Raw genomic sequence first — 23767 nt, forward strand, 5'->3', positions numbered from 1 at the left:
ATCATATCAAATTTGGCGCTGCACTTTTCTGGAAAAGACAGACATCTGTGGAATTAGTGGGTAGATGTTAAACAAAACAACTTTTGACAAAAAAATATCTCAGTAGCAAGACTCGTGCAGTAGATAACATAACGGTTAGTCAGAGCAGCAGATGATCCGCATAAATGTTTCCATTCTCTATGCAAATACCACAGGGTTCAGTGTAGTAGTGGTGGCAGTGGTGTGTGTGTGAGTGTGTGGTGGTGGGGGGGGGCATGCAAACACCCTATTTTCAGAGGAAATGGACAATCAGGAGGTTTTTTTGCTATGATAATGAACTGCTATGGTTACATATGAGCACGAACAAAGACTCATTTTATTCCGTCCACAAACCTGTGAAGTGGACTTCCCTATTTGTGAGGGGGTCACGGCTTCACAATATGCTCTCTAGTCCCAGGTATGTTATCGGTGCCTTTGGCTTTGTTGTAAGATAGCATGTTCAAAATATGAATTAATACCCCTCCACTGAAATGCACCCAATCCCAACAAAAGGCCTGTATTCAGCGTGGACAGCTCTTCAGCTCCTCTAATGGACGGCTCTCCTCTCTCCTCACACTGTGCAGACAAAAAGATGAGAGCCCATGAATATTTACCACTAAGTAAAGTTATTCCATTAATTACTCAAAGCACGCTTAATACTGTATCTGTGGCTACTTCTGTGGCAGCCCGTTAATGAACCTTCACACATCATTACCATATTAATTAATGCTCAACTTAATGGTTGTCAATAAGAGGCTGCCAGAGTTGTCTCTCGGTTCTTTACAGCCCATCCGGGATGTTTCGATCACTTAGTATCAGCATCTGAATAAATCTACAGTATCTATTTATCATGCCAGGGCTCAACAGTGTGTTTGAATAAAACAAAAAAGGGAAAGTTGTGATGCAGGTTCAACCCTCCTTGAGGATGATGGATCTGTATTAAGAACAATGTGTAAAATAAGAAGAGGATAGCGGTCAACCACCTAATCGGTTCGACTGATTAATCGGCACAGATAAGCCATTTTATGAACAGAATCAGAGGGATTCGGCTGATGGAAAATGGAATTTATTTATGTAGAGTTTTGAGTCATATTGACCCATTCACACACACTTTCATTTAACGCTTCTATGTGCTTCTTTTTCTACCATACACACCATTTTACACACTGCCGCCCTGGTCACCAGGGGCAATCTGAGGTTCAGTATCTTGCTGAAAAACACTTCAGCGTGTAAACTGGAGAAACTGGGAATCAATGTTAATGTCTGATTGGTGGACGACCTGCTCTATACCTCATGGACCACAGTCGCCCTACTGCCGCCGATGGTAGCACTGGCTCCAACAGTCACTCTGTGATGTGCATCATTGCTTGGCTCCATTCACACAATCAAGCCAATGTCATTGTGGACATGAGATCACTGGTAGTAGTCTTTTATAGTATAGCATTATTATTGCATTAGACTGAAGATGACTGCTATTCCACCATTACACATTATTTTCACTGTGTGAATGCAAATGCATCCCCGGCCACGTCTTGGACCGTGTCCTTAACTGCGTCCTGGACCACGACTTGGACCGTGTCCTTAACTGCGTCCTGGACCACAATCTGGACCGTGTCCTTAACTGCGTCCTGGACGTCTCCTGGACCGTGTCCTGGACCGCCTACTCAGCTGACGTCCTCTGTACTTCTACCATTTGAACATATTCGTACCCTTCCTTTGTTCATAGCTGCTCACATTTGTTCATTCAGCCCCTCCTGACTCTGCTTGCTCTCTTTCTCTCTAGCTCGCGCCAACACAAAGACACACAAAAACATAATCGGTCACATCTGTAAAGACAGACGGGTAAAATCCTCTTGATAAATTGCATATTGAGCAGAAAATTGAGACCTGATCGCAAGGGATCACAAGAGACACATTCAGGAATCATTGCAATGCCAGGTGAGAACACACAAACTTATTCTTCCCACTTGTGATCAGATCCCTTGGGACGGATGTTAATACCAGCTCTGAACAGGTCCAATGTGCCGGTGGTCATGTCTGATCAATAGAGAGCTACTTGTAATCTACGTATCTATATCAGAAAACACCTCGAGTAACATGATTATGTCTGACGTGGTGTCAAGTCTTTTTTTTCATTGGCTATCAGCTGGAAGCGCCACTTTCTCGGCCTTTAAAAATCCACTATCAGTCGAACACTGGAAGAGGGTGGAGGAGAGTTTTAGTTGCCAGTCAGAGATATGTATATACAGGGTCACTGGTGTTTGTTTTTAGGGTGTGTTCAGGAGATTTTCCAAGTCACTGTCTGTGCTGTGAAACACAGGAAAATCTAAAGCATGACTCACTTTTCAACAAACGCAGCTGCTTACTGTATGATCTGATCTGTTAAAAGGGCTGACTGCACACTATTCTCTCCCTCGTTTCTTCTGGAATTTTATTAAGAAGGACTGATTAAATGAAAAACATGGCTAAGTCTCGTAAAAAAGAAAATGTCTGCATTTGAAAAAGTGAAAAACAAGCATTGTGTTTTTGTGTGTGTGTGTTTTTGATGTGATTGGCAGGATCCTGGCATTGTAACACCCACACACACTGTAAACAACAGCACTTTCTGACACGCAAACAGATTCAAAACCCACCAATTAAACCCAACTTCAATCCAGCCGGCTCTTATTCTGGGCACTTTTTTTCACATTCTGTTTTTTTTTTTCTAAGCTTAAAAGGCAACAGTGCAGTCTGGTGAATGTCAGGCCTGTCTGATCCCCCAGATTCTTTGGACCTGCCCTCACATTTTGCTGAGCTAAGAACAAAGTACACAGAGTGCACATAGAGAGCGTTGCTGCCTTAATAGCAAGGAAGTGGAATTTCACTCCTAAACCAAACCATTTCTATTTAAATGAGCGCATTGTAGACAAAGAGTTCTATCGAGTGGATACCACATACACACCGCTCTCTTTTCAGGGATTCTAATCTATTGATCCGCGAGAAAAAAACTCCAGAAAGCTGCACTTTGTGAATAATTATTACTGAAAGAAGAACAATTCACTACCACACAGTTAAAATAAAAAAGTCATGAATTTAGATCAGCACAGTCTAAAAGTTAAACTCTGATCACACACGTACAGAACAGCACAGCACACAGTGGCCTATCACACAGTGAACATTATGCAATCCTATTTTTATAACCCACCCCTGTCAGTTCTACCCAGCCATATCAGGTTTCCACTCTCGCCCAGGTCCTAGCTCCTCTCCGACCACAGATCCAGTGCGCTATTAATATCAATAAGCTGCAGATTCCATTTCCCCAGACAAAGACAAAGAGAGAACAAGAGGTGATGAGTGAGGGGAGGAACTAATACCTTCACGCCTCACCATGGGGTTACCACTTGCCATCACCTCCAACCCTGCTGCACTGGCAAAAAGAAATAGCACAATTTTGCACACCGACATGTACACACTGTCTTTCACACATAGGCAGGCAACCATCCACACACACCTGCAGTACTGTATGCACGCCCACAGCAGGGGAATGCAAATATAAGAGAACTGCTGTGCGATATTTCCCAATCATTTGTGAACTTTTAACTTAACAGAAGACATTCCTCCATCAAACGGGTTAAACTATACATCTGTTTTTTTTCTCCCATGTCCTTATTCATTCTTCTGATCTTTTCAGATGTATTTAAAAAAGTACTTTAAAAACACACAAATGATGGTAACAGGCACATGTTTTAATTGACAATTTCATTATTCGATATGTCTCTTATCATTCGCTAAATTCATTACTTCGGCCAAGGAGGTCATGTTTTCACCCCTGTCTGTTTGTTTGTTGGTGGGTTTGTTTCTAAGCAAGATTGCACAAAAACAACATCGGATTTCCACGATACTTGGTGGAATGATGTGGTATAAGTCAGGGAAGAACTCATTACATTTTGCTGTGGATCCTGATCATGGGGCATATCGTTTTACTCTACTGTTTTCAACAATTTCCTTGATTTCTCAGAAAATGTATGGATTTTGTTTAAAACAATCAGGCATATTTATGGAACTGATATCATTGACTGCGTGAAATGCAGCTTGATTGAATTTAAAGGGACTGCTGGGCCTAAGTGGAGTTAGAAACTCTACTGAGGGCCATTCTCGTTTGGATTTAAAATGACAACCACTGACACACAGGGATGGTAACTAATAATCATTTACACACAACTGCTTGCATTTTTTTAGATAGACTACTTCATTGAAATTTGCAATATTACACAGAACAATTAATCTTATCTAAAAACTGGATATGCTTCAGTAACACTTCTCCCATAAACCCATTGCTCTCAACTCTCTGTCGACAGACTCAATCACTTACAGAACACACCCACATGGACGTTCACCTACATCCACTGACGTCCCATAAAAGGTAAAAGGAGGAGGAGAGAAATGATTTGAGAAAGTGTTGAAAGACAATGAAATCTTTACAGACTAACCCATGAACAGTCAAAGAGACTTTCATCGTGTTCATGAAACTGTATGTGTTGATGCAGATTCCCTCCAAGCTCTGAGTGTTTTCAAATCCACTTCTGAGGGAGAGAGCCTAAGGATAGTGGCAGGTATGGAGTAGCTGAAGTAGTGTGTGTTTGTGTGTACGAGAGAGAGAGAGAGAGAGAGAGAGAGAGAGAGAGAGAGAGAGAGAGAGAGAGAGAGAGAGAGAAACTGCAGTGTTGAGAGGGACTGAAGGTATGTGGTCTAAACACAACAAAAGCTGGTGCCGGGCTGTTAGATTAAATATGCAGGAAGAGGCCCCTTTGCATAAACACAAACACTCAGCAAATGAAGAACTGGCACAGAGCAGATGCCTGCTGAGAGCCCTACCTGTCCTGGCCTCTTTTAATTAGACAAGAGCAGGCAGAACAAATGAACATCGGCACGGTCACACACGGCAGAACAAAAGGAAGGAGAAAAAAAGAGAGAAAATACTTCCTCAGTCCTCAAAAATGTCCTTAATGATGAGAACTGAAGATTTTCAAACGAGATTTTCTTTCCTGGTATGGTTGTCCTGTTTTACACCTTCATAGGAGGATTCCACATTTAAAGAAACGTTGCTAATTACTTTGCTTATAGAACTTTGTAGATTACGAATCAAAATCAGAGAAATCTAATGATCTGATATAAATATAAAGAAAACTACATGAAACCGAACCAGAGCATGAAGACTGTTACATGAAACCATTTAATTACAACCTAAAACACTAATTAAATTTTAAAATATTAAATTTAATTAATTTAACACTGTAGATTTTTTGATGTGGGTTCCCATTAAATCATGTCCAGCTCGTCGTCCTTTTATTCATCTATACATATGCTTCTTTTCTACACACCCCCTGATGGAAATGGTAAAAAATAAAAGCTGGTTTTTAATCAGAAGGAAAACTGATTTATAATACAAACATCCACTGTCCATGTGTTTTCTCTCTCTTAAGTCCACACTTTCCTCCTTCCCTCTCAATCACTTCATCTATCCGTCTCTCCCTCGGTTTTTCTTTTTTCTTATTTAGAACAGGAATGCAGAAGCATGTGGTGTTAGGGGAAACTCCAGCAGAAAACTACCAAGCCGTCACAGCTGAAAAAAAAAAAGACTCAAGGAGAATGGGAGCTGAGACTCTCCAGAAAATCTGCAGCACAGTGTCAGATGCTGAGTGACACATGCTGACGTGGCCAATAATTGTCATTTTCATGTGAAACCCTCTCATATGGATCAGTTTGTATTTTGGAGAGGGGGGGTGGTAGGTGACAGTAGGTGAAGAGAGGGGAGAGAGGGAGGAATTGAGGGAGTAAGAGGGAGAGAGGGGGGAGCAAAAATAAGACCTCTGGAAAATAAACAGCGTGTTGGGTTTCAAAGGCGAAGGGGGACACAGACATTCCATTGTTGAAGCCAATTATCAGTGGAAAATAATAACAACAGATGGATCCAGAGTGGCCAACTTGTGCTGGAGCACCCTGGCGCTGGAGAACAGATGATGAAATGTGAGAGTGCTGTTGGAAGGCCTATTTTTTTTTCTGAGGGGGGGCACAGTAACACAGTCTCACACACACACACACACACACACACACACACACACACACACACACACACACACACACACACACACACACACACACACACACACACACACACACACACACACACACACACACACACACACACACACACACACACAAATCCACACACCAGATGTGAGCTTCCACAAGGATAGTTTAATATGTGCTCTCTGGCCACCACTTGTGCTGCGTGCCTTTGGCATACCAGACAATGGCCAACACCTCCATGTGTTCAAAGGGGGCGTCTGAAGTCAGATGATACATATGGCTCCCGTGTTGCCATGTGATAAATTCAAATCTGCACGTTCCTTTTTTTGTTCCGACAAAGCGGGGTCATTTTGATGGCAAACACATGCTTGTACGCTGTAAGTACTATAGTGCTATAACAACATCTCAAAGTGTAAAGGTTAGAATTAAGATACATATGTTTTTTTTTTCTCTTTTTCTTTTTGCCCCTTTTATTCAAATCAGCATATTTCCCAGAGAGACCTGATGTGATGTTTCTATTTGATGTTTTTTCCAGCGTGCCTATACCGTTCACAGACACACAGCGCGGCAGAGACAGACCTCATTGACTCCGGCTTCATTCATAGATCCCTCATATCAGCCACAGATTGACAGGCAGCTGAGGGGGCTGCAACCTTAAAACAAAACCAATCCTCTGTGTGCCTTGTCAAGGCCGGGAGATGACTGCAGATAGCAGTACAAAAGATCTGCCCTTCCTTTTCTCAATAAAAAGAGAAGTTTTCGTTTCATTAACTCCAGACTAAAGCGTAATTATCTCCCTACAGACCTTAATCACCAACAGAAGGATAATAGAACAAAAACCAGTTTCTTCTTCAGTCATTAAAGGGTTTTTTTATGTTGTTGTCCTTTTTTCTGTCTTCCGCACTTTAGATGAGTCCATCAAATAATGCAAAAGAATCACGGGGGCACGAGTAAAGTCTCATTTTGAAATCATGTCAGCTGCAGAGGGTGAAAGATTTTTAAATAAGTTGCTTTCAGACGTGAATTAAAGTCCAAACATTTTCATGAGATTTTCCAGAGGGGCTGTATATGAGAACGCAATCGTCCGAGTCAGTCTCTCCGGACATTTTCCGGAGACTTTTCCTGTCAGCCTCCTAGTAAAATGCCTTGAGAATGTTTGATTGAACCCATGTGAGAATACAGCAAGAAAATGTTGGGACAATTCATACATAATACAAATACCTCAGATTGAACTAGAAATACAGAGCAACCTTGAAATTTGACCTTTGACCACCAGAATCTAATCAGTTCAATGTGATTTCCCTCAAAGCCTTTCTGAAATATTGTGTTCACAAGAATGGGACAGACAGAGGATTGGACAGAGGGACATCCTGTGCTTCTGGACACTGACTATCGCCGGGGCAGAGGCAAAAAAAGAAGTGCAATAGACGTGAAGACACAGACTTAGATGTCAATTTAGAAAGACAGCAAAATTTGATGACCTGATGTGATGTTTCTATTATTTATTTTTTCAGCGTGCCTATACCGTTCACAGACACACAGCGCAGCAGAGACAGACCTCATTGACTCCAGCTTCATTCATAGATCACTATGAAGCTTTGGGGCTTTGAAAAATTTGAGAGGTTTTGACGGTAAGGGCCAACGCTGGCATCGATGTTCTGTAAACAAAAACTTGATTTCTGCAGTGGAAGTTATATGTCAAGTTCTGGCTCCTGCTGCTCTGCCCAGATGCCACCGCTTACCTGAATGCTACAGAAATGTTTCTGTTGTTGTGAACACATCTGATCCAGACAATCTCCTGCTGTGTTCTTCAAACTCCGCTAAAAGTCAAGACCCAATTCTCCAACCAATGGAGGCCACAGTTGAGAGGGTGGAGGGTAACGCAACCAGCGCACACACATTCAACGGAAGTGGTAAATAACTAAGATTGTACACGCTTTAAAATAACATCACGTTAAAAAAAAAACACAATACAACGTGAGTTGTATATAATCTAAATGTCTAACATTGCTTGGAGGTGCTTGTGATACTACACCCCAAATGATAAACCCCTGGGGAATTGTACAGTCAGATTTTCTATGGGGGGGAGGAAAAAAAGGACACTTTTGCCTGGATTTAATTAGCTTACAAGAAATAATTGCCATTAGCAAAACTCGTCAAATGGGGTTGAAGCATTTTGCTGTGAAAAAAAAAAAGTCATATTTTTGGATGATAAGGAGACAAAGCGTTTTCAAACAGGAACTGGCGGGCCATCAGCCGTTTTAGTGCGCTGACACTGAGGTCGAGTTAATTAGACTATTGTCATTTTAATCAGGACAGCTCGGCGGCCATCACTTCCTGAAAGAGCCAGTGGACTTTAAACGGCTGAGGGGTTTTGTGTGTGTGTGTGTGTGTGTGTGTGTGTGTGTGTGTGTGTGTGTGTGTGTGTGTGTGTGTGTGTGTGTGTGTGTGTGTGTGTGTGTGTGTGTGTGTGTGTGTGTGTGTACTGTACATGTGTGTTGGGCCTGAGGTGTCACCCAGCTATGGATTATGGAGTATGGTCTGGTTCTCTCACATGCTTAGAACATTAATGAGCTGGAGACACACCAAGGAAACAAAGAAGCCTGGAGGATCACCAGGGGAAACTACTCGCCTCTGCTCTACTCATGTCTCTGTTCATTTGAAAATAATTTAAATATCAAATATTTGAAATAATTTGCCTCTCCCTGGCTATCAGATTTTGAATAGGGAGTCTTTCATGTCTTCGTTATTATGTTCTTCACTGGCATTAGCATTTAAAACATAATTAATGTAACCATATTTTCTTGGTGCTTACCATTATGTTACAATTATGGTTTATTTTTTTTCTGATTTCCATATTTTATGAATACAATGGGAAGATCGTAATAACACACCAGAGAATGACAAATGATAAATCAAATCTTTGCTGAATATCATTAATCTGAAGAGTTTTTAATCAAATCTGACAAAGGGCTGGATTTAACCTGCTCTACACTCTCTAAATGAAATTCACTTTATGCCACCTCTACTGAAAAAAATTAAGTAAAGATGGAAACGCCACCACAGCCTCATTTGAATTTGGCCAGCAGCCTTCAGAGAGAGACTTGGACGAGGAGCTGAGTGCTGCGGAGAGGTGTCAGTAGAGCTCTGCCAATCAGCAGGGGCGATAAAGGGAGCAGGCTTAGTATTAACATCAAAACATCTTTGTAATGTTTCCCCTGGCCATAGTGCAGGTCGTTCGTGAACAAGGTGACAGAGGTAACCTGCAGAAGAATGCTGGTGAACTTCCCCCCATGTGACTTCACCGTCAGCCCCGGAGCAGGACTGGCCAATGACACGAGCCACGTGTCTGAGTACAAAGTTGACCACTGTAATATTTCATATTCACAGACCTCAGGGGAAAGTGCAGTATTCAAAGAGGCTGGAACCTAGCACATTTGACTCCATGGCACTTTTTTTCACTATGTCTGTTTATGATGATATTAATAGTTCAATAAGTTCATCGTTTTTAACATTATCCATTAAAATTTTACAGGGAGTTAATATTAATCTGATCAGAAATTATCGTCCTTCAATAATTCAATATACACATTAATAATTCAACAAAAAGAATGTTCAGCACAGTCGAGGAGAGAAAACCAGAGACATTCAATAAGTAAAAGTAAAAAATGGAGCTGAAAAACTGCATTATAGCAGATAGTATAAATAGAGCAGGAGCAAATTCTAAAATGCCAGTAACCAACTTCAAATTGAATGTAACTTATTTGTAAGGAAAGCTAACAAGCTAAAGTCAGTGTTCCCATGTTACAGCATAACTGTTAGAATCGATTGCTGCTTGTAAATTCAAATAGCCCCTAATGCATAGAGATGTCTTTTTGAGAAATGCCGTTAATAGAGCCTTCCAAGATTTTTCAGATTCTGTTTTGTAATTTATAATATTAATTGCCTTTGCATTTTACATTGACAGACAACCTAATGTGCCAACTGCTGCTCAGAAACACAATGCCATGTTAAAGACTAGAGGTCGCAGCTTGTCTGTAAAATTATAGCAAAATACTTTCACCTTAAAGGGATAGTTCACAGAAAAATGAAAATACACTCATTATCTGTGCACCCCAATGCAGATGGAGGGGTGAGTGAAGTGTTTGAGTCCACAATACACTTCTGGAGTCTGGAGTTCTGTACGCACTTGCACACCGGAAATAAAGGACTAATCTTTATTTGACAGGGAGGCCAATCTCTGGCTCACTGGTCTACCCCGTTGTGGGAGGACCGTACTCACAGCACACTTTCTCTGCTCCACAGGCTTGTTTAGGATCACATTTAGGTTGTATATTGTGCCTTGTATGAGGTTTTAATCAAATTATAAAATTTTAAAAAGTCAAATTTTTCAGGAGAAGACTGTCCAAGTCAGATGTGTTCACCATAACAGGAAACTCTCCAGGGCTTTCAGGTGAGGGATGGTGTCAGAGTAGAGCATGCAGGAGGCGGGACATAAGGTACGAATTCCGCTGCAGAATTCATGGTTTTGTTTGTAGCACATCGACACCAAAAGTCTGTCCAAATTGACATGTTCATCAGTGCTTTCTACATAAATGACAACTCTTTTTCATCCTGCCTGATTGAAAATCCAACCAATTTCCATGTGCACTTTAATAACAGATGAAAAGACATATTTCATCACGATGTATAGTCGAGACTGATAAACTATTAATCACACCGCTGGTCAATGACACCAGCTAAATTTAAACACAACCTCCCACCTTCCCTCTTTCCTTAAATTATTAATTACCGGGGAGGCTGTTGTAGCAGAGCATATAGAATTAAACATCTTTTAAATTTCAACTAATTACAGGATGTGTCGATGCTGGCACAGATGTCACAGCTTGGACAGGCAATCCTTCACTATGTTTAACCCTGTCAGACAGTGGTGGAGCCTTTTCCTGCCCCCACTGTCCCTCTTCCTCTCGCCATCCCTCTGAGACTGTCTGCTCAGTGTTTGACCTACAGACAAGACGATGAGGCGAGAGAGTGATGGAAAAGACATGATTATTTAATGTTGTATATTTCTACAATTATTAATAACCCCAAAAGTTCAGTGTTAATACTCTCGCCCAAGGGCACTTGCGGGGTGCGTGTTCACATCGCTACGTCTGGTAGTGGACTTTTAGGCTTAAAACTTGGTGTAAATGACACCGTTTCAAGTTGACTATGAATGTTGGGGCTTGCGGACACTTGGATGACACCACATGAGCAGTATGGAGGCATGATATGTTTTCTCTGTTGTTTTACTACGTCTGAAGAAGGAGTCACCTTGGCTGCAGCACTGTTTACCCCTGAGACTCCTGAAGTGTTTTGTGGACTCAAACACTTCACCCACCCCTCCATCGACAAAGTTGTGTGTAGATGAGTTAGATATACGTATATAGAAACAGACAGAGCCTTCTGTTCGTGCATTGCGTTCATTTTGTTCGTATTTGTGCATGTCTTCTGAAAGCTTCTGGATACAGACGAAACAGAGCAGTACCAAAGAAAATCATGGAGGGGCAGTGTAGCCAATAGTTCAAGTGAGACGACCATAAGAACCAAACAAGAAATTTCAACAAAAGCAGAGTCTTTTGAATAGAGACATTGCGAGTTGAAGAAACTAGAGGGTTCTATATGATGGTACTTCACCTGAGCCCAGTGCAGAGTGGATAACTCAGGACTCTGCCCTGTAGCAGATGCGTTGCTTATCAACCATGCCAACTTGAGGACAAATGGAAGCAAGTGGGCAGTGACGGTAAAAAAGTTTGAAACGGACGTATCTTTGTTTGTATGTAAAGGCAGCATAGATGAGCCTTGAATGCTTCTGCACTGCATTCCAGCACATTGTTTCTGTTGGTGACACAATTTCATCTGCATGTTTAGCTACGTTGAATAATATATTCTTATTCAGGTTAAGTACATGCACTTAACCTAGTGCATGTACCAGAAAGTACATGTACCAGAAAGTACATGCACTAGGTTTTCTGATCAATCTCTTATGGTTTTGTTTCTCCGGAGCCAATGGGTGCAATTTCAATATATTGCATATAGGCTGCTTGAAGATATTGAGCGTTTTGTGTGGCAAAAGTTGCTGCTTGGAGCACTTGTTGGAAGGAGAAGTTATTTGTTAAGAAGTAGTCAGTTTGCCAAGCTTGTGACAGATGCTAGATTATTTAAACAAGAAGTTTCTCCAGCAGCAAATACTCTGCGTTTGTTGTCTTGTTTCTCCTTTAATGTGATTGGTTGAAAAAGAGAAGAAAAAAACGGAAATGTCTTTCAGCTCAGTTCTGAAACGCTTAAACTTTCCATTTTTGCAGAAGCTCTGCGCTGCCAAAAAAGCCACAAGGTGCAGTACCTTTTCAATGGTGGCCAAATCCTGAGCGCCTTGCATAATCTTCACTTTGCTTTTAGTTTAAAATATGCAGCTGAAACTAAGGAGAAAACAAACATCTGAAACTTTTAGTTAAGAAAAACTAAGGATGGAAATTATTGTGTTTTCAGTGTCAGTTAAAAGTCAAATGGGTGCTCTGGGGGTGCTTATAGTGCAGATTCAGCTGTGTGGTGGAAGGAGACAGCACATAAGCAGACACTTCCAGGCTGAAAAATGATTTCTTTATATGACTATCTTAGTGCTTATATCCTCAAGGTAATCAACGTAATGTTACATACTTTCACACCTTTTTTATTTACTGGTGCAGTGCCGTTTCTAAACCTGTCTGTTTGAAATGGGCCGCTTGCTTTACCTGTGGTAATGCTGGTTGCAGCTTTTAAGCTGAAACTGTAAAAGGGACCTATGGTAATTGAGCTATAACAAGTAAAGACTGACTACTTGGCTCAGTCCGCAGAACCGTGAAGCTGCTGCAAAAAGAGCTGTTCACCTGTTTATTCAAAGTTTGGTCAAACTCAATACAGTACGCAGAACCCAGAACTGGAAAATCTGTTATCTGACAGACAAAGGTCCTGTTTGTGATCCCCACATCCTCCATTCAGTTTTTCCCGCTCTCTTCCTTATATCGTCCATGGTTCACAGCAGCAAACAGAGTTGTATGCAAATACTAAAAGCCATAATGCATTATATTGTTTGGTGTTCACATTTGAATATTTAAATTGTCCGTTTTAGATCTAGATGTCCCCATGTCAATTTCCATATACAGTACAAGCTGAATGCAGCCTGCTGAGCTTGCCCCTGTAGCAGCGGGTTGAAGACTTTGGACAATGTATTTGTTTAACACACCGTCAATTTCATGACTGCATTTTTGCTGCACATATACTTGTTAACAAACTAAGTTACTGACCCTAATGTATGACTGCTGTGCATGGCCTGTGTCAGAACCACAGAGCTGGATATGTGAATCACCCACGTCCGTGCCACTTAACCAAATTGGCAAAGCTGATAAGCCGTATTTACATAGTAGCGATGCCGGGCGTGATTACTATCAGAAAGAAAACTTCCCCCACGCTTTAATGGAAAGTTGGGATATAACTTAGTGTGGGTTACAGCTGCCCTCAGGAAAATAGCTCAATTACACCCGTGAATACAAACACTCATGTGGCTGTCGGAGCGGTAAACAGATGTGGGGTGACAGTCTATAGTACGTGATCAGTCAAGCAGCTGTTGCGGCACCTTCATTTATTCACTTGTTCTGATGATGGATTCCAACCACTACCACCCCACTCCCCTACCGTCCCCCCCACAGCTTAACGTGAAGGTACACTATTTGCTTACAGGGCAGTGGCAAAAGGCAGATTAAGCTGCTGACAATATCAATAACAGGTACCCTGTATTAACTTAACGCCTGCTGTTGCTCTAACTGTCAAACGCAACGATCAGTTTGCATGAAGTGGACATCATGGACAAACTCAGAGGGACTTTTATCCCTGTCTCTGTGTGCATGCTTGAGAACATTGTGTTACCAACTTCTTTTCACACTGAAAAAAAATATTCAGAATGATGTCATATGATGTTATTTTGTCTTCGCAAACTCTGCAATTGTACTCGCGCGGCATATTGAAAAGGACATCCCCCTTTGGCTGTTGTCTCTTTGGGAGCATACCTGTCACCCAGCTGATATGACACTCTTTGAATGCAACATGCACGTGTGATCAGAGCTGTAGCGAGCGCCCCACATGACAAAGTGACTGCGAGTGTCAAAGCAGCCTACAAACAGGCCTGTCCTCTCGCAGACAGGAAGCTGGGAGCAGCAGAGGCGCTGCCTTGTCTCATCTGCCAGCAGCGCTCGCTGCCTCCCTGCCTCATCACAGCAACCACGTCTGATGGTGTGCACAACTCCAAGCCGGACGGCTGTTTTGATTTCAGCCTGTGTGACACATCTGTTGCGTGTCATGTTGTGTTGTGCCTGTCTGCGAGCTGAGCGCGACCGGGGCAAGGGTGCTCCTCATCTCCTTCGTGCATGTTTACAGGGCTTGCACTTACAAACAGGCCCGGCATGGTACGCATGGTGTGGAAGGTCAGGAGGCCTTGCGTGCACCTGTGCAGCTGCTGTCACAAGCCATCAATCCTCATTGCCTGCTAGGATGTGTAGACTGTGAGTGCTCTATTTAAAAGATGCATTATCTGCTAATAAACCTGGTATGAAATCTTAAGTAAAAGTCAGGAGTAATTGCAGTGTTGATTGTGTATAATATAAAAAGAAAAAGGTATGGATCTCGGTCACTTTATCAACCTCTAAGAATTCCCCATCGTTGCACACTGCCTCCTGAAAATCAATTATTTCCCTTCCATGGCTAATTGAGATAATTTGCTACAGTTGTAAATCAAATCTCCATCACGGCCGCATTCTTACAACTTGCTCTTTATGGGCTTTTAAAAGTGCTTTGCTAGAGCATCTCACAAAACTACCAAAATCAAAGTTATTCTTCTATATGCAAGACTCCCACTGTCAGCTTAATCACATGAGCGATGACCATGGCTAATTGGATCTATCCAATCCACCCATCTATGAAGTACACATGCTATATCAGCGAAAATCAAACGACATTGTTTCATTCACTGGCAAGCCCAGCACTAAAGAGCCAGAAAGGTATTTATTAATGGGGTGTTACAGTAGCCTAGAAGCAGTGTGCTTCATTACTATGTCCTTGTATTTTCAATCAATATTCAGAAGTGCCTTGTAATTACACGTTTAAGATACATTTACATTCAAAGTGTGGCCATAAATTGCAATGAAAAGTTTATGCTGATATTTTTACTTATTCTGTTGTGAGTTGTTTTGATTTCAAAGTTATTTAATTTGCAAGTATGCAAGATAGGATGGCACAGGCGTATCTTCATTGCATAGCTATAAAGAAAAAACCTGTATAACTACACCTGCTTTTTATTTAAAATAGGTCTATATTGCTTAATGTTGTATCAGCTTCAAAATCATATCTACACATTCACAACCTGCATTTACATTTTCAACTACGAAAATGCTTCACCGTTTGTGGTTTTTAGATAAAAAAAACGTAATTTTCCATATTGGATTTAAATTTGTCTTTGTGTATCTTTGGATCCAATATGTTGATATATGAAGTCAAAGTGAAAAAAATATTGACTGGTCAAATATGGTATGCACTGCTAAAAACAATTGCATGCTAAACGTTTTTCAGGTGGAATGTAAAAGCAAATTCAAAAGCATTAAAAAACAGCCAATACAGCCAAGGACACCTAAGGGTTAACATACATTTAACATAAAAGTACAAAATAACTGAGAAAAAAAGGGCTTGTCTGCATTCTGTGTTGAGTATCAAACCCAAGCCCTTTATGGAAATACAGTTCATTCTGAAGAGGGTGGGGAAAAATCTGAGATGGCTCATTTACATTGTCAAACGACAAAACACTCACGCTTACCATGCAAAAACACCAAATGTGGAAATGATGTGCATCACTCCTCACCACCAAGTCAGTGCAAAAATCTGATTGGATGGCAACCAACGTGATCGAACACCGTGACCGCCATCACGACCGGCCTCGTCAGACCACAAGACAACACGTAGGAGCGCTGGCACGGCGGGGAGGCACGACTCCACTACGTGGCTCTAATATATTCAAAGAGGGATCATTTACTTAAGGCTTGGATCCAAGGATCAGCCTGGCCTTCATTAGCCTCAATCTGACACGGATGTGAACAACATGTTGGCTTGCCACATGAACGCTGCCCCTCCTCCCTCCAAACCCCAAACACCCGACTCCGCTGCCTTCTCTGAGACCTGCACAACAAATTCCTGTGGAAATGTATCACAGGTTGTTAGCGTTCCAGAGAGAATTTTACACGGGTGTACACTCAGGCCTTAATTAGAGACACTATTTGATCATTCAGCAGCTGGGCTTTATTAAAAATGCGGGTTCACATCACCCTACAGTCACCCCCGGTTCAGTGTGAAAGGGTCTATGAAACCAGAATATGAATATTCATCATTTGTACGGAAAATCTGTGCTCCAGCAAAGAGGGGTGTTTTTTCACTTATTGTGTTTCATTTTTAAATATATGTATTGCTGTCATTTCCAATCAGAGCTTTGATGAGGGTCTAAAGGATTTTATTAAAGCTATTTCTACGCTGACTCTGTAAAAAAAATACCTGATGTTTTTCATCTGCAATATCCATTTAACATGAAACAAAACATTATGAGCCTTTGCAGAGATACTGTACACTGAAAGCCTAAACCTAAATGCAGAACCAGAGCAACATCAACTTGAAAAGAACTGAAGAGATGTTAACTTCATCTGACCAAGGTCAACGGGGACTATAAAACAAACAGCGGGTTTAAGGTGAAGTCTTCCCTGTGTGAAGGTTAGCCATGTTTTGTGTTTACACTACACTGCAGGCTTTGAAATTGTTTTGCAGTGTGGAGTCTGCCCGCGGTCATTGTTTGTTTTTGACATGTTTATACACCACACAAGGAGTAATGACTTCTAGGATAGTCAGGGGGTGGCGACATGGTCGGGAGCACTATCTACAAGCTCTCTTTGCTTTTCAGGTTCACTCTCGACGGTCAACGGGCGAGAGGAGTCGCACTGTCGGGGCGGCGTTGCTGACGCCAAGTCAGAGCCAAGTAAATAAGCAACAGCATCAAAAGGAGAAAATCTGACACTATGTAAAACCGTTCTCAACGTCTTGTGGCATTCAACAGCCTTCTTTGAAAAGACATTAAAAAGTGTCCAAAAGTTAAGAGAATAATGATGAGTTTGATGTAAAGCTAATACACGAGTGCTGCATCCGTGTTGCCGCTGTTAAAACTGACATGCATGAGAACTACTTACTTTGATCTGTGGCTCCACAGGATGTCACCACTGGAGTCTCCTGGCTGGAGCGGCAGGCTGCAGACAGGAGGGGAGGAGAGAAGAAGAAGAGGAGGAGAGGTGTTAGGAAGGAAAGTAAGGGGGCGGGGGTGATAGAACGATTTTTTTTTTAAAACAGAAACAGTGGAAATTATTTGAAACTTGAAGGTGACACACATTAACCATTTTCCATGTTCACCTTTGTCACCTCAGATTGTGTTTGTGTATTGGTTGTCATGTTGTAATAGTATAAGGACACAAGACAGCTCCTCATTCTCCTCCCAACACACCACTATACTTAAAATATCGGAGGATATATATTTAGCACCTCTAACAGAACTCCCTCGATTAAAACAAATTATGACACATTCAAAAAAAAAAAGTAACTGAGAACAAATTAATTTGAGCATTGCTTTAATTGCATTTAAACACTGCTCCTCCCTAACCTTAGATCAAGCACTTTTTAATTACTGGCTTCTGAAGACTGAATCCCCACAGTGTTGATGGAAAAATAAAAATAGGGTAACCGTATGAGCACATTTACTCATCTGTTTTGGGCTTTTTTTCAGTATAAATTAAGCTGCACCAGAAATGGCTTGTTCAGGGTATTGAAACTGCCCATTGCAGATCACTATACATAAGCACTGGCAGCTGAGCTCTGTCGTTCAGTTCCACTGCCCCATGGCCTCTTTACCTCAACTCCTTCCCTCCATTTGCACACACAGAGGGAAGAAACGGTAAAATGTGTTTCCTGACAGGGAGGAGAGGTGGAAAAAGCCCATCCTGCCCCAAGAATCACCGCCGCCCCACCAGAGCCGCCGCCACTGGCCTTTCTGCAGAGGCAGCAAAAGTTCCCCGAGAGGGGAGCGTCTGCCAACTCAAACAGGGCTCATTCGCCTCTCTGTGGGCCGCCGGCCGCCCATGTGGGCCTGCGCTGGGCTTCCTGAGGGCTCGCTGCAGCTGGAGCACTTTGAATAAAGGTAACAGCAATGTCACCGCTACTGTAAACTTGCTAGGCTGCTCCTGTCAGCAGGACGTTCCCAATCAAAGCAGAAACAACCCCACCTAAAACACAGCGCATTGTTTTTTCCACTAGCCCCAAAGTCCAAACTTCCCACGAATCACAAAGAGAGCGCACAGGCGAGAGGGCAACCGCTGTTCCCTGATCTTGCCAAACAAAATGCCAGGAGACCGGGAGTGACATTCAGCACTGAGGTTTAAAAATACGAGCAATTTGAAAATGATTAGAGTCTTATTTTATTGTTGAGCGCCTGACACAAGAGAGGAAACCAGAACAATCAACCCAACTGACTTTTTTTTCAGCTGAATTTAGAAACACTAATTAGTTTTACTCTCATAAAGCCAACCTGAAAACGACCAATTATAAAGTGAAAATGAGACGTGCAGTGGAAACAAGAGCTTGTCATTTACACTCTTTACGTCCCATATGCACAACTTTACTGTGATGACTTTCACACTCAGCCCAGATGATTGGCACGCCGCCTACTCAACTTAATGTTACGTTCAAATTCTGACCAGTTAATGGCATTATATATCAAATAGCCCCTTTGCTTGGTTAAAAGAAAACGATTACAGATCTGTACGACCACATCAAACCCAGGCTGAGCAGCTTGGGCATGCAGATGTCTGAAGCACCAGGCTGGGGAGAGGATTCAGCCCACCAGGCTGACCACAGCACCAGCTGGTTTCAGCTGCCTATACCAGGGCCAAACTGTTACCCCCTCACAGGTGCCTGGTTTCTATGAATTTCCTCTTTCGAGGGTACTAGAATAATTATTTTGCGTGTGTAATTGTTTCATACAAACAGCATGTTATTCTAAACCTTCATGTAGATATGTTTCACTCACAAGCAGATATGTTATATCTCAGTCTTTAGAAATTGAGGTAAAACTTGTGAAAATGATCTGCAGGAATTTCTCTGCTATTCCCCAAGCAAACAGTGGCAAGTGTTTCATCACTGTCGACCTGAAGACGGATGAGCTGTCAGTGGCTTCCCCTGACCAGGATCCAGCTCCTGGGCTGAGAAGTGGCTAAAAAAGGCCGGAGCAGCTCTTTCCAGACCTGCGCCTTTTACTGGGAGTAATTCTCAGATGCCAGGTCGCTGCCAACGTCCTTGCAGCCAATGGCAGAGAGGCCAGTAAGTTCACATTAACTGCAGAGTGTAACTGCGCTGAACATCTGCTCATGAATGAGAGCGCTGCCCACTAACTCAGCGAGTTGCGGCCCACTGATGAAAAATTCAACGCTCTCCTCGCTGGCACGCTTGTTTTGCACTATTCTCCTGAGCCCTCAGAATTATATTAAGAGAATTTCAACGCGGCCTGGTGTATCTGAGAGAACAGCTGGCGCTGAAAAGAGATCTGCCGCTCGCAGAGAGCTCGGGGACTTCACACAAGATCTGCCTTCTCCTACACCATTTGTCCTTGAAGGGAAAAAAATATCAGTGTTAAGCACCCAGGTAATAATAAGAAAGCAAAGGCTACATTTAGCTGATTACACCACCCATGTGTTGTGCAGCGGACAGAGCATAACCGATGAAGATGTGAATCGATATGGAGTGGAGAGAAAAGACAGAGGGGCAGTTGTGACAATAAGTAGCTCCCTCAGGAGACCTATTCACTACACCTCTCCTTTGTTTGGCTTGTTTAGCTCATTAGATTGTTAACTAGGAAGGACCTGCCCCCAACCCCACAATATGGAATCACTCTAATCAGAAACAGAAGCCGTCTGTTCGGGGGGGCTGCATCAAAGACTTTGGAAAGTATGAGTGCAGTCCCACAATCATGTCCTTGAATTGCTGCAATTATGTGCCTCATAAGTTTATGATATCAGAAGAGAGCAAACATGGAGCCAAGGAAAGCCATTTATCAAAATAAAATGGAGTCTGAAAACCAGTAACTACGTGTTTACAGTGACACGTTAAGTCTTTCCTGTTGAGATGATGAAATAGTTTAAAATGTTAAAATTAAGGAAGTGATGACTCCTACCAAACACCAAGAATAAAACATTACCACACTCTGTAATTTCACTTCTGTCTTTCTGTGAAATACAGTTAACAGATTTCTATTTGTCAGTACAGTGATTTTACCAAACGTTTATCTCATTGTTTGTTTCACGGTTTCTTCTTGCCTTTTAAACAACGCACTATATCATGTGGAAATCATGGCAAAAGCACAAAGAAAAAGAGGGGATGTGTGAATATAATATTGTCAATGAAAACTGAGAGGATGTCGGCAGAGAAGCTCATTTAGCCGGTGACAAATGACGGCACTTTGTCTTCCTGACAAGATCCCTCCTTCATCAAATGTCCAACTTCACATGGAAATAGGAAATCACACATTATCACACTGACAAACAATTACAACCATGTCATTAGCGGCAACCCTGGGTACGAAACCATTAGCAAAACACAATGTTGCACACCACGCTAGCCATCAGAAGAAACACAGGATATAGATGAAAAGACACAGATAAATCAATCATGACACAAACAACCTGATGCTCAGAGTTTGCAAAGGAGCTAAGTGAGCTGCGATAAGAGCCCTGTGTTCCAACTACATAAATCACGTAATCATCTCGGGCAATCAAAAGTTTCTCATCTCTGAATAAAGATTTATGTCTGCATTGATGACACAGCAGTGCACCCCTCATATTAAAAGTCAACACTTTGGAGGAGTTTCTCTCCAAGTGACTTAATCAGATACGGAGCATTAGTATCTTTTTTAATACATCTGCCAGTGTCAGGCAGCAAATGAAAATGCTTTAGCCTCTGTAAATATGACTGCTTACTTCTCACACAAACATTGTTGACACCTAATGTAATTTCAGCGGGACATCCAGCTGAAAGCGCACCGGGGTAATATAATGCTCTTAATGAGAATTCCTTCCAGCTTGAGACCTCGGCAAGATAGCCATAATGCATGGCTTCTCTTTTTAATAAAATAATTGTTACGGTTATTAAAGATGAATCTCATCACAGTCGAGATGACAAAATAATTCATTACCAAAACCGAGGCTTTAAATAGCTGCAAATTATGAAGCCCTGCCCCCCACCCCCGGAAAATACACTCGCAGATAAATGGCTTCGTTATTTCATATAAATATTAGATGTATGCTGCCCTTGAGTGGAAAGAGTTATTGCAACTGTCCATTAGGAAGTTTGTAGACACACAGTGCACCATGTACATTAAATCAATAACAATACTGAGCAAACAATAAACAACAGATCTAAAAACTATCATTAATTTGACTATATTGTTACATTACAATTAAATTACACATTAGAGCTGAGGCTTAATCCTTATTTTCTAAACTAATACATTTATTATTTTGTTTTCTCTGGATGATTCAGATGGATGATTGACTTATAATCCTTTTCATCTATTGCTACAGTTTACATAACTAATGAAGCAATTTTGTGTTATGCATAAACCGTTACACCATACAGTATATACGTATCAATATCGTCATTGTGCCCATTAAACACCTAATACATTATGTTTACTGTGCTTTATTATGTTTATCAGCTAATGCGACCAATGTTACACTTACTCCATTGATTTTAGTTTTTTAATCATGTTGTGTGTTGTAATCAGACTTATTTAAGCTCTAAAGAGGCAAAAACAGTTAGACAAATGCCAATCACAAGTTATCAGATCTAAAATGTACATCAATTCTTCTCACAGCACGAAATAGATTTTCTATACTGCCTACATAATGCTGTATAAATTCCAGTTTGTCTTTTTATGGAACGTGCAGTGTTCCTCCTCACAGCACCTCCATGTGTTACACAGGGAAAGCACCCGGGCACGTTTGTGCAAACTTTCACCAATCTCCCACACCCCTTCCCGTTCACAGCTACCCTTCCAGCTTTATTTATGTATTCAAAAGAGGTAATTTACAGTGATGGCATGGAAACTTCCCAGCATGCCTTTTAACCTGTCGTTTTTCACTCTCTCCGCAGCAGGATGTCCAGAGGAAATGCTTTATTAAGATCCTGCCGACATGAAGAGCTGCTGTGACTTACTGGTGCATTACTGTCTAAAAGGCAAAGTTATTTAGACCAATAAAAGGCTAATATATTGTTGGAGTGGAATTACACAGAAGTTATCTCTGCCTTAATAACATCACCGCAACCCCTGATGTTGTTTAGATCAATAAAGCCCATTAAAGTACAGACCTCGAGCACAGATAAGGCTGCATTGCCAGAGAAAAAATACTGCTGGCTGGCATCTGAGTGAGCAGAGGTCTTTCTCTGGCGAACAAAAAGTGGCCAAAATGAGAAAAAACACTTCAAACTTAACACCATAAAAAACTTTCAATCTAATGAGGTTCATTGTCTGCCTTATGGAGCCTTGTGACCTGCTGGCAAGGCAGATGAAAAAAGTGGAAAGATGCTAATGGATTTTAGATATTGGTCAGATGAAGAAAAGGAAAAAAAAGAAAGGGAGGGGAATCTGATGTCAGTGCAGAGATGAACCTGTACTACCAGCCAGCTGCGCTTCAGGGCTTTAAACTGTTGTGTTTTTTTGCCCTTTACCACTTCAAACTTAAACCTCTGTGATAACCCCCCCTCTAGATATTTGTCTATTTTCTCATCCACTGTTACATAAGGGTTTTTCTATTTATTTTCAAACTGGGCCTTTGGTAAAAGGTTAGTTTCTCTGAGATGCAATGTATCTAATGTTTGACAGAGAGAAAGAGAAAATATACAAATGAGTGATGGTAAACCAAACAAAAAGTCCCTGTCTGAAGCCATGCAGAGTGGTAATGTCACCTCACTAAAAAGCCCAGTGTTGTGAGTATGGCTTCCCATCATACTGTGCTCATTCTAAGCAGTGTCCACCAGGTGATGCACTAAATCATGGGTGTAGGGCTGTCCGTCACTGCTGAGAGGTGCGATGACCACAGTCTGGCCACTCCCACGAGGCTACGCCCCACGGTAGGATGACAACACAGAAAGGAGAAGAGAGCCGTGTGTGTGTGTGTGTCTGTGTGTGTGTCTGTGTGTGTGTGTGTGTGTGTGTGTGTGTGTGTGTGTGTGTGTGTGTGTGTGTGTGTGTGTGTGTGTGTGTATTTGTGCAGACTGTGTTCACGTGCACTTGTAAATTGCAGCACACAGAGACACCACAGTTCTCCACAGGAAACCACAGTTTGACGATATCTCTGTAAGCCTGCGAAATGACAAACAAGATATTTTTTCTTCTTAAGAACAACATGTCCCCTGTGTTTTATACACCGTCAATAGGAAGTTTACAGGCACCGAGCTGCACAGGTGGGGGAACTACAGCTCAGACACTGTTCAAAAACAAAAAGAAAGAAAGAAAGAACAGGGGTTTGAAGGTTGTCTGTTG

At 41.8% G+C, this 23767-nt stretch overlaps 1 protein-coding gene across 10 annotated transcripts in view; it reads right to left on the minus strand.

The window, feature by feature from the left end:
- foxp1b (forkhead box P1b) overlaps window positions 1–23767 on the minus strand; it is a 153289-nt gene that overhangs the window by 100349 nt on the left and 29173 nt on the right. For all 10 annotated transcript variants that reach the window (XM_034585338.1, XM_034585332.1, XM_034585336.1 and 7 more), the window contains one exon: window positions 17376–17432. The gene's annotated coding sequence lies outside the window, so the exon portion shown is untranslated. The remainder of the gene's footprint in view (window positions 1–17375; window positions 17433–23767) is intronic.

The sequence above is a fragment of the Hippoglossus hippoglossus genome, chromosome 5 (genome assembly GCF_009819705.1).
Source record: "Hippoglossus hippoglossus isolate fHipHip1 chromosome 5, fHipHip1.pri, whole genome shotgun sequence".
In the NCBI taxonomy this organism is placed as follows: Eukaryota; Metazoa; Chordata; class Actinopteri; order Pleuronectiformes; family Pleuronectidae; genus Hippoglossus; species Hippoglossus hippoglossus.